General features: G+C 40.4%; 1 protein-coding gene across 2 annotated transcripts in view; it reads right to left on the bottom strand.

The window, feature by feature from the left end:
• Positions 1-10,671, bottom strand: part of SULT1C2 (sulfotransferase family 1C member 2) — a 28,966-nt gene extending 18,295 nt beyond the window's left edge. Inside the window, exon 1 of one of the 2 annotated variants that reach the window (XM_038550862.1) lies at positions 10,450-10,671. The gene's annotated coding sequence lies outside the window, so the exon portion shown is untranslated. The remainder of the gene's footprint in view (positions 1-10,449) is intronic. The other variant, XM_038550863.1, reaches the window with a different exon arrangement.
• Positions 10,672-11,055: the final 384 nt, after the last annotated feature.

Below are 11,055 nucleotides of genomic sequence, written 5' to 3' on the forward strand. Positions count from 1 at the left end.
ATCCATCCCTGTGGTAAATAATCTCTGAACCGCTACAGTCCTGCTGACTCCCAATCTTATTTGTGACCTAGTATTTTTCTTCCTGGAATTTAAACCCTGGTCACCCCTCCTGCCAATGTCTTCTTGTCTCCTTTGACTCTGAACCTCCGGATGCTTCTTCATTGACACCTCTTCCTTGTTTTCCAAAGTTTTTTTTTTTTTTTCTTTCTATAATCTCGATCCATTTTTCTTCGTTCTGCTCTCTTCTCTTTGACAACCTCACTTACTCCAGTGCTGTTAACTCTTGGAACCTTGGCTGACTCATAAGTTCTCAGCATTAACTCACATTAACTGTTTAACTGACAAAACCATAATTTCCAACCACTTGCTAAGTAAGGTTCTGCCAAAATCAGAGCGACCCTGCGCCGCGTGTTTTGCCTGTCACGAGCTGTCTTCTGGTCATGGTAGCACCAGCATACACATCTGAAACATCATCTTGGACTAAGGATGGGGAAGGCCCTCTACTTAACAATATCGGTTATTCATCTAACATATAGTTACGGAATGCAACTGTAAGCAGTGAATAAACCTGTGGTTCTTTCAATCAAAGAATTTCCAGTTAGAAACTGCTCCGCATGTTGGCTTCTTCCACATCCCCCTCAGATGAAGTATGATATTGCAGAACTTTCTAGCAGATCTGTTCACCTCTGGCCTCTTCTTGTTTGGTTTCTTATGCACTTAGCATATAAATTAAGTTTTATGAGTTCAGATCAAGTTATCCCTTGGTTGTTTATGGCCCCAAATCTGAATGCTTTTAACTGAAACGACGTCATATCAAGTTTTACTATAAGAGCACATGAATTAAGGCAGTGTGGTACTTGTGCAAGGACAAATAGTCCAATGAGACAGAAGAGAGAATCCACAAACAGACCCACACAGAGACAGCTACTGGGTTTATGAAGAAGGTGTCACTGCAAAGGAGAAGAGGAAAGCACAACCTTTCCAATAAATAGTGCTTGAAATTGTATATCCATCTGGAAGAAGCTGAATTCTCACCTCATCATATGCCATACCTGAAAACCAATTCTAGGCAGATGGTAGATCTAAATGTGAGAAGTAAAACAATAAAGCTTTTAGAAGGACATGAAAGGATATTTCTATGATCTTTGGAAAAGCCAACCTTTATTAAATAGACTAAAACAAACATCTACCATAAGGAAAACAATCACGAAATTGGATTAAATTAAAGTGAAGAACTATGTTCATCAAAAACACCTTAAGAGAATAAAAAGGCAATCTACAAAGTAGGAGAAAGTATTTCTCAAAAGAGTCATATCCAGGTTATACACAGAACTCCTTCAAATCCGTGAGGAAAAGACTAACATCCCAAGAGATAAATGGGCTAAAGACTTGAAAGGGTACTTCACAAATATGACATGGCCAAGAAATACATGAAAAGATACTAACATCATTAATTACCAGAGAATAGATCAAATCAATAAATTAAATAAAAAATTAAACCCCCAATACAACTATCCAACCACTAGAATGTGTAAGAGTGAAAAGACAGGATTTGTCAAGTTTTGGGGATGATGAGTAACTAGGATACAATGACAGTTGCCTTTTCTTTTCTTTGTTCTTTTCTGTATTTTCCCAATTTTCAACTGATATGATGCTTTTCTGTAATCAGAATATAATGATATTTTTCTCCAGAGAATAGTCTTTTTTTTTTTTTTAATTTTTAAAATGCTCCTCAGCTCTGCATCTCAACTGAGGGATCTATGTAAACAAATCTGGTGGGTTTACTCTGGTTCTTCAGAGTGCCTGGGGTAATTTCATAGAAACAGATTGTGGAGGGTAAACTGAAGGACGGAATTTTTGACTTCTGAAGGAAGAACTTCAGGAACATGTTGTGGGTTCGTGCCTCACAACAGGTAGAGTGTGGATGACTTCCACGGTGGTGGGGAATTGTACCTCTGAGTCTAATTGAATGGAATCAGTGACAGGGTCTTGGTCACTGCTGCTGTTTCTCGGGCCTCAGTTCTTCTACGAATTCCTATTCTGATATATTTCTTTCCAGAAATTGTGATAGTCATTAAACTTTATAGTTGTATAGGTACACGGCAGACTTACCTAGGATGATATTTTATTTCTATGTACATCTCCATGATGTGGATGTCAGCCAATGAGAGTAGTATTGTTTTTTTTTGTTTTGTTTTGATGTTATAGTATAGTTCTTTAATGTGTTTATGTTCTGATGAACAAACTTCAATAAACCACCTTAGATCATTGCTAGCATCTTCCTTTCTTTTTATTTTATTTTATTTTTTATTGGTGTTCAATTTACTAACATACAGAATAACCCCAGTGCCCGTCACCCATTCACTCCCACCCCCCGCCCTCCTCCCCTTCTACCACCCCTAGTTCGTTTCCCAGAGTTAGCAGTCTTTACGTTCTGTCTCCCTTTCTGATATTTCCCACCCATTTCTTCTCCCTTCCCTTCTATTCCCTTTCACTATTATTTATATTCCCCAAATGAATGAGAACATATAATGTTTGTCCTTCTCCGACTGACTTACTTCACTCAGCATAATACCCTCCAGTTCCATCCACGTTGAAGCAAATGGTGGGTATTTGTCATTTCTAATAGCTGAGTAATATACCATTGTATACATAAACCACATCTTCTTTATCCATTCATCTTTCGTTGGACACCGAGGCTCCTTCCACAGTTTGGCTATTGTGGCCATTGCTGCTATAAACATCGGGGTGCAGGTGTCCCGGCGTTTCATTGCATCTGTATCTTTGGGGTAAATCCCCAACAGTGCAATTGCTGGGTCGTAGGGTAGCTCTATTTTTAACTCTTTGAGGAACCTCCACACAGTTTTCCAGATTGGCTGCACCAGTTCACATTCCCACCAACAGTGTAAGAGGGTTCCCTTTTCTCCGCATCCTCTCCAACATTTGTAGTTTCCTGCCTTGTTAATTTGCCCCATTCTCACTGGTGTGAGGTGGGATCTCATTGTGGTTTTGATTTGTATTTCCCTGATGGCAAGTGATGCAGAGCATTTTCTCATATGCATGTTGGCCATGTCTATGTCTTCCTCTGTGAGATTTCTGTTCATGTCTTTTGCCCATTTCATGATTAGATTGTTTGTTTCTTTGGTGTTGAGTTTAATAAGTTCTTTATAGATCTTGGAAACTAGCCCTTTATCTGATATGTCATTTGCAAATATCTTCTCCCATTCTGTAGGTTGTCTTTGAGTTTTGTTGACTGTATCCTTTGCTGTGCAAAAGCTTCTTATCTTGATGAAGTCCCAATAGTTCATTTTTGCTTTTGTTTCTTTTGCCTTCGTGGATGTATCTTGCAAGAAGTTACTGTGGCCGAGTTCAAAAAGGGTGTTGCCTGTGTTCTTCTCTAGGATTTTGATGGAATCTTGTCTCACATTTAGATCTTTCATCCATTTTGAGTTTATCTTTGTGTATGGTGAAAGAGAGTGGTCTAGTTTCATTCTTCTGCATGTGGATGTCCAATTTTCCCAGCACCATTTATTGAAGAGACTGTCTTTTTTTCCAGTGGATAGTCTTTCCTCCTTTATCGAATATTAGTTGACCATAAAGTTCAGGGTCCACTTCTGGGTTCTCTATTCTGTTCCACTGATCTATGTGTCTGTTTTTGTGCCAGTACCACACTGTCTTGATGACCACAGCTTTGTAGTACAACCTGAAATCTGGCATTGTGATGCCCCCAGATATGGTTTTCTTTTTAAAATTCCCCTGGCTATTCGGGGTCTTTTCTGATTCCACACAAATCTTAAAATAATTTGTTCTAACTCTCTGAAGAAAGTCCATGGTATTTTGATAGGGATTGCATTAAACGTGTATATTGCCCTGGGTAACATTGACATTTTCACAATATTAATTCTGCCAATCCATGAGCATGGAATATTTTTCCATCTCTTTGTGTCTTCCTCAATTTCTTTCAGAAGTGTTCTATAGTTTTGAGGGTATAGATCCTTTACCTCTTTGGTTAGGTTTATTCCTAGGTATCTTATGCTTTTGGGTGCAATTGTAAATGGGATTGACTCCTTAATTTCTCTTTCTTCCGTCTTATTGTTAGTGTATAGAAATGCCACTGACTTCTGGGCATTGATTTTGTATCCTGCCACGCTACCGAATTGCTGTATGAGTTCTAGCAATCTTGGGGTGGAGACTTTGGGGTTTTTTATGTAGAGTATCATGTCATCGGCGAAGAGGGAGAGTTTGACTTCTTCTTTGCCAATTTGAATGCCTTTAATGTCTTTTTGTTGTCTGATTGCTGAGGCTAGGACTTCCAGTACTATGTTGAATAGCAGTGGTGAGAGTGGACATCCCTTCTTCTTCCTGATCTTAGGGGAAAGGCTCCCAGTGCTTCCCCATTGAGAATGATATTTGCTGTGGGCTTTTCATAGATGGCTTTTAAGATGTCGAGGAGTGTTCCCTCTATCCCTACACTCTGAAGAGTTTTGATCAGAAATGGATGCTGTATTTTGTCAAATGCTTTCTCTGCATCTAATGAGAGGATCATATGGTTCTTGGTTTTTCTCTTGCTGATATGATGAATCACATTGATTGTTTTACGGGTGTTGAACCAGCCTTGTGTCCCAGGGATAAATCCAAGTATTCACCAAGTATGGTCATGGTGAATAATTTTCTTAATGTACTGTTGGATCCTATTGGCCAGTATCTTGTTGAGAATTTTTGCATCCATGTTCATCAGGGATATTGGTCTGTAATTCTCCTTTTTGGTGGGGTCTTTGTCTGGTTTTGGAATTAAGGTGATGCTGGCCTCATAGAACGAATTTGGAAGTACTCCATCTCTTTCTATCTTTCCAAACAGCTTTAGGAGAATAGGTATGGTTTCTTCTATAAACGTTTGATAAAATTCCCCTGGGAAGCCATCTGGCCCTGGACTCTTGTGTCTTGGGAGGTTTTGGATGACTGCTTCAATTTCCTCCCTGGTTATTGGCCTGTTAAGGTTTTCTATTTCTTCCTGTTCCAGTTTTGGTAGTTTGTGGCTTTCCAGGAATGCGTCCATTTCTTCTAGATTGCCTAATTTATTGGCGTATAGCTGTTCATAATATGTTTTTAAAATCGTTTGTATTTCCTTGGTGTTGGTAGTGATCTCTCCTTTCTCATTCATGATTTTATTAATTTGAGTCTTCTCTCTCTTCTTTTTAATAAGGCTGGCTAATGGTTTATCTATCTTATTAATTCTTTCAAAGAACCAACTCCTGGTTCTGTTGATCTGTTCCACAGTTCTTCTGGTCTCGATTTCGTTGAGTTCTGCTCGAATCTTTATTAACTCCCTTCTTCTCTTGGGTGTAGGATCTATTTGCTGTTTTTTCTCTAGCTCCTTTATGTGTAAGGTTAGCTTTTGTATTTGAGTTCTTTCCAGTTTTTGAATGGATGCTTGTATTGCCATGTATTTCCCCCTTAGGACTGCCTTTGCTGCATCCCAAAGATTTTGAACGGTTGTATCTTCATTCTCATTAGCTTCCATGAATGTTTTTAATTCTTCCTTAATTTCCTTGTTGACCCTTTCATCTTTTAGCAGGATGGTCCTTAACCTCCACGTGTTTGAGGTCCTTCCAAACTTCTTGTTGTGATTTAGTTCTAATTTCAAGGCATTATGGTCTGAGAATATGCAGGGGACGATCCCAATCTTTTGGTATCGGTTCAGACCCGATTTGTGACCCAATATGTGGTCTATTCTGGAGAAAGTTCCATGTGCACTTGAGAAGAATGTGTATTCAGTTGAGTTTGGATGTAAAGTTCTGTAGATATCTGTGAAATCCATCTGGTCCAGTGTATCATTTAAAGCTCTCGTTTCTTTGGAGATGTTGTGCTTAGAAGACCTATCGAGTATAGAAAGAGCTAGATTGAAGTCACCAAGTATAAGTGTATTATTATCTAAGTATTTCTTCACTTTGGTTAATAATTGATTGATATATTTGGCAGCTCCCACATTTGGGGCATATATATTGAGGATTGTTAAGTCCTCTTGTTGAATAGATCCTTTAAGTATGATATAGTGTCCCTCTTCATCTCTCACTACAGTCTTCGGGGTAAATTTTAGTTTATCTGATATAAGGATGGCTACCCCTGCTTTCCTTTGAGGACCATTCGAATGGTAAATGGTTCTCCAACCTTTTATTTTCAGGCTGTAGGTGTCCTTCTGTCTAAAATGAGTCTCTTGTAGACAGCAAATAGATGGGTCCTGCTTTTTTATCCAGTCTGAAACCCTGCGTCTTTTGATGGGGTCATTAAACCCGTTCACATTCAGAGTTACTATTGAGAGATATGAGTTTAGTGTCATCATGGTATCTATTCAGTCCTTGTTTTTGTGGACTGTTCCACTGAACTTCTTCTTAAAGGGGAATTTTAAGAGCCCCCCTTAAAATTTCTTGCAGAGCTGGTTTGGAGGTCACATATTCTTTTAGTTGCTGCCTGTCTTGGAAGCTCTTTATCTCTCCTTCCATTTTGAATGAGAGCCTTGCTGGATAAAGTATTCTTGGTTGCATGTTCTTCTCATTTAGGACCCTGAATATATCCTGCCAGCCCTTTCTGGCCTGCCAGGTCTCTGTGGAGAGGTCTGCTGTTACCCTAATACTCCTCCCCATAAAAGTCAGGGATTTCTTGTCTCTTGCTGCCTTAAGGATCTTCTCTTTATCTTTGGAATTTGCAAGCTTCACTATTAAATGTCGAGGTGTTGAACGGTTTTTATTGATTTTAGGGGGGGGATCTCTCTATTTCCTGGATCTGAATGCCTGTTTCCCTTCCCAGATTAGGAAAGTTTTCAGCTAGAATTTGTTCAAATACATATTCTGGCCCTCTGTCCCTTTCGGCACCCTCGGGAACACCAATTAAATGTAGGTTTTTCTTTCTCAGGCTGTCGTTTATTTCCCTTAATCATCTTCATGGTCTTTTAATTGTTTGTCTCTTTTTTCCTCAGTTTCCCTCTTTGCTATCAACTTGTCTTCTATGTCACTCACTTGTTCTTCCACCTCATTAACCCTCGTCGTTAGGACTTCTAGTTTGGATTGCATCTCATTCTATTGATTTTTAATTTCTGTCTGATTAGCTCTAAATTCTGCAGTCATGAAGTCTCTTGAGTCCTTTATGCTTTTTTCTAGAGCCACCAGCAGCTGTAAAATAGTGCTTCTGAATTGGCTTTCTGACATTGAATTGTAATCCAGATTTTGTAACTCTGTGGGCGAGAGGAGTGTTTCTGATTCTTTCTTTTGAGGTGAGGTTTTCCTTCTAGTCATTTTGCTCAGTGCAGAGTGGCCAAAAGCAAGTTGTATTGGGAAAAGGAGAAAAAGAGAGGAGAGAAAGAAGGAAAGAAAAGAGAAAGAGAAAAAAAGGAAGAAAAAAAACGAAAAAAAAAGAAGAAAAAGAGAAAGAAAAAGAAAGAAAGGAGAAAAAAGGGGGGTGGGGGAAGGAAACAAATCAAAAAGCAAAAAAAAAAAAAAGAACCACGGGGGAGTATTTTCTGATTCTGTGTACTTTAAGTCCCTTGACTTCTCCTGGAAGTTGTCCGTCTAGCTGGTCTTCTGGGGGAGGGGCCTGTTGTGCTGATTTTCAGGTGTTAGCACTTGGGGGAGCTGCTGTGCCCCTGCCTGGTGCAGGGCTCAGTGGGGGTTGTTTACCCCGTGAGGCCCCAGGAGGAACAGCCCCAGTGGTGGGGCCAGCCCTGGAGCCCTGGAGTCAGCCCCCGCAGGAACTCCGGAGCTCTCCGTCTGCAGGGCCTGGAGGCTCCGGGGCGGGGCCGCTGATCTGCTCAGCTCGGGGCAGGAGCGTCCTTGCTGTCCTGGGCCCTCCCGGCCTCTGCCTGTCCCGGGGGAGGCCGGATCCTGGGCTGTGTCCGGCGCCCTGTGGTCCGGGGCCTGCGCTGTTGGATTTGCGCTCCCGCCCGCAGCCCCCTCCGCGGAGCCGCCGCCCGAGCCCCCCTCGGAGCTGCTCCGGGTCCCCGCCGTGCGCGCTGCAGCCCTTAGGGAGCTCGGCGCACTCTCCTGGGCGCGCAGGTGTTTGTTAGTGTCCCAGGGAGCCTGAGGGCATCCCCGCCCTCCTGGGTCCTGCTCCAACTCCCCGCGAGCCCCTTTCCGCCCGGGAAGGTCGGTGCAGCTCCTGCGTCTCCGGGACGGGGCTCTCCTGTCCTGGGGACACTCGCCCCGGCCTCAGCCCGGCTCCTCGCGGGGCCCCTCCCCCTTGGAGGCCTTTGTTTCTTTATTTCTTTTTTCCCCGTCTTCCTACCTTGATAGAAGCGCAAACTCTTCTCACTGTAGCATTCCAGGTGTTCTCTCTTTAATTCTCAGGCCGAATTCATAGATTTTCAGGATAATTTGAAGGTTTTCTAGTAATTTGGTGGAGACAGGTGATTTGGGGACCCTACTCTTCCGCCATCTTTCCCCTCCTCCCCTTTCTTTAAATTAAAATATTTTTATGGCATTTCATGATGATGGCACAATAATATATCATATAATTGGCACCATTCTAAGAACCTCACATTTTTAAAACTTAAAAAAATATTCTATTTATTCATTTGAGAGAGAGAGAGAGAGAGAGAGAGAACAAGTAGGAGGGAGCAGCAGGCAGAGGGATAGGGAGAAGCAGACTCCCCATGGAGCAGAGAGCCCAGTATGGGGAACATGACCTGAGCCGAAGGCAGACATTTAACCAACTGTGCCACTCAGGTACCCCTCAGATTTTTAACTATTTAATTTAGACCTTTAAATTAATGTGAGGTGGCTGCTACTACTGTTGTCACAGCACTATGACACTGAGGGACTTGAGGAGTAAATACCCTACTCTGGATCACAGCAACAGAGCCACAATTTGAACCCTAGCAGGATGCATCCCTAGTGCAGGCTTTTAAACACCAGTACAGCATGTTTTAAGTCCAACTTCTATAGCTTTGTTTTCTGGTGATTGTAAAGTAGCACTGGTACAACATGAGGAATATTTCAGATTGGGTCACTTTTTTTTGAGGTCAGAGCTCCAGCCTCAATATCTGGACACAAAGGGCCACAGATACTTTCTCAAAGAACAGCCTACTCCTGAGTCCCTTCCCCATATGTTCTCTGGGTCACATCTCTAAATCACTTATAATTCATCTTCTCCTTCAAAGGAATTGTTTGCTCATCTTTGTAGTCTTATACATTAAGTGTAAAGGATACTTTGATATTTCAGAGTGTGGAGCAATATCACTGTTTAAAAACTTTTCTTTTCCAGAGGAACTGAAGAATATTTTTCTAAAAAAGACCTACAAATGGCCAACAAGTACATGAAAAGATGCTCAACATCACTAATCATCAGGGGAATACAAATCAAAATCATAATAAGGTTACCTCATACCTGTTAGAATGGCTATTATCAAACAGAGAAGAAATAGCAAGTGCTGGCAAGTATGTTAAAAAAAAGGAACTTGTGTACTGTTGGTGTGAATGTAAATTGGCGCAGCCACTGTGGAAGACAATATAGTTTCCTCAAAACATTAAAAATAGAACTACCTTATGATTTAGTAATTCCACTTCTGGGTATATATCCAAATAAAATGAAAAAAGAATATTGAAGAGACATCTCTATTCCATGTTTTTTTGTAGCATTATTCACAATAGCCATGACCTGGAAATGACCAAAGTGTCCATCAACAGATGAATGGATAAAGAAGAAGGGACACACACATACACACACACACTGAAATATTATTCAGTTATGAGAAAGAAGGAAACACTGCCATTTGTGACAATATGGAATGACCTTCAGCACGTTATGCTAACTGAAATAAGTCAGATAAAGACAACTACTGCATGATTTCACATATATGTGAAATCTAAAAAACCGAACTATTAGAGAGCAGAATGGTGATTACCAAGGTCTGGAGGGTAGAGAAAATGTCAAGGGGTATAAACTTCCAAATGTAAGATGAATAATTTCTGGGTATCTAATGTACAGCACTGTGAGTATAGTTAACAATAATGTATTATGAATTTGAAAGTTGTTAAAAGAGAGTACACCTTAAATTTTCTCTCCTCCAAAACATGAGGAATATTTCAGATTGGGTCACTTTTTTAGTTATGTAGTTATGTCACATAATGGAGGTGTTAGCTAATGCTATGGTGGTAATCATTTTGAAACATGTAAGTGTATGTAGTGTGTTGACACTATATGCCTTGCACTTACATAAAGTAATATGTCAAGTATATGTCAATAAAGGTGGGAAGTAATTAAATAAAAAAGAAGTAAAAAACCGTTTCTCTTAGGAGTCAAGTGCACCTGAACTTTACTTTTGTTTTTCAAGTGGCTAACAATCTAACCCCCTTTCAAAATTAATAACATATTTCATTTTCAATATTTTAATCCATTTCATTTAAAAGACTAATAGAAGAGCTGCAAATACAATCTCTCTCCGTTTTTATAATTACTTACAGTTGGTGTTTAAAGGCAAGTGGTATATCTTCAGGCAAGGAAGTCGGGGACCAGATCTAGATATTCCTTAGAGACTTTTACCAGGCTTCACCTTTAGGCTGTTTGAGCAACTTGATCCAGGATAAAATGGCAACATGGAGGTCCATTCACCACTGATCCCACTATGGAGGCATGTGGCTACATTTTTGGCAATCGTGTAGCCTGTAGGGTTGCAATTCATTTGTCACCCTGTTTAGGGCCCTAATCAAAAAGTTTACTTTTGATAGCATTGAACACACCTAGGTATACAGAGTCAGGGTTGGGTTTCTGTTCAAAGTGCAACACAAGGTGAATTAATTCCTAACTGTGGAAGGAAATGACTGAATGAACATTCTTCCATGAAAATCAGACCACAGTGAGAGGACAGAGCACTCTCTCAAGCTTGAATTACCATATGATCCAGCAATTCTACTAGTGTGTATTTATCCCAAGGAAACAAAACACTAACTCAAAAAGATATATAGACATTCATGTACACTGATTTTTGTATCATTATTTAAAATATTCAAGAGCGTTCATTGGTGGATGAATGGATAGAGAAAATGTGATTTACATATACACACTGGA

This window comes from Canis lupus, chromosome 10 (genome assembly GCF_011100685.1).
Source record: "Canis lupus familiaris isolate Mischka breed German Shepherd chromosome 10, alternate assembly UU_Cfam_GSD_1.0, whole genome shotgun sequence".
Lineage (NCBI taxonomy): Eukaryota > Metazoa > Chordata > Mammalia > Carnivora > Canidae > Canis > Canis lupus.